Source organism: Seriola lalandi, unplaced genomic scaffold, assembly GCF_002814215.2.
Source record: "Seriola lalandi dorsalis isolate HSWRI2012SDOR001 ecotype SW California unplaced genomic scaffold, Sedor1 jcf7180002054690, whole genome shotgun sequence".
Lineage (NCBI taxonomy): Eukaryota > Metazoa > Chordata > Actinopteri > Carangiformes > Carangidae > Seriola > Seriola lalandi.
The window spans coordinates 458,955-459,956 of NW_019525243.1; the positions used below are offsets into that span (position 1 = coordinate 458,955).

The 1,002-nt window shown below is 41.6% G+C and overlaps 1 protein-coding gene across 1 annotated transcript in view; it reads left to right on the plus strand.

Moving 5' to 3' along the window:
- Nucleotides 1-1,002, plus strand: part of LOC111667538 (nuclear GTPase SLIP-GC-like) — a 15,444-nt gene that overhangs the window by 9,289 nt on the left and 5,153 nt on the right. The gene's annotated exons all lie outside the window — the stretch shown is intronic.

The following is a 1,002-nucleotide window of genomic DNA, read 5'->3' on the forward strand; positions in this document are numbered from 1 at the left end:
CCTTCTTCTTCTTCTTCTTCTGTCTCTTCTCACTCTCTTTTGTTGTTTCTGTGGTTTTGGAGCATCAGCCAAAGACAAACCCCACAATCACTAATTACATGCTGCTGATAGGGAGGATTTACAAAAGGGAGGTATAGAGACATCACTTTCTTTGCCTGCCTGGAGGAATGGGGCCCTAATGAAAAGTGACATGTTTACATTTTTTTCTCACACTGTACAAACAAGCCTTTACAGAACTCCGGGGCCGTGAAGACTCTTCCTCACCTTCCCTTGCGTCAACCTCCCCTCCTTCCATTTTTCAGGGCTTATGCCTCTACTCATCCAACATGCACACTGTTCCTTCCTCATGCCCATACACTCAGACCCAGTAGCATGTCTTTCATAAACTTGTCGAACATCAGAGAGGAAGACGTCAGTGAGAGTTTTGAAACTGTATTGAAAAGGACAAAAGTGTGGAGGATGTGCTGTTCCTATCTATGTAAAAGCAGTAATATTAGTAATTGTCAGCTTATTAACTTTACTATCTGTCACTATGTTAACCAAGTAACATTTACATTACACTTTTGCCTGATTATGATCACTAATTAAAAGTCAGACCAACTGTCTTTCCCCTTATTTTCTTTAACTTTCATTCATGCCGCCTTCATCGATGAATAAATTAATATCCAGCAAAGTTCTGACAAACAGCATGTGAACATAAAAGAATCAAACAAGAGCCGGGCACTGTTGAACATTATAAAAAATGCAGAAGATTTTACCATCTAATAAATAATCAAACAAACAAGCACTAAAAAGGAGATCCCCTGTAATAACTGGCAGTGAGCGTCCCTCATGCTCCCTTATGCTGCCAAGAGGATTCCTGCCAAACTTAATTTCGTTGTGTTTTTAATGCAATGACAATAAAGAATCTTATCTATCTATAAAGGAGGCGGGGGGGGGGGGGTGACATGCAGCCGTCCGACGCAGGACTCAAACCGGGGCCAACTGCAGCGAGGACTGTAG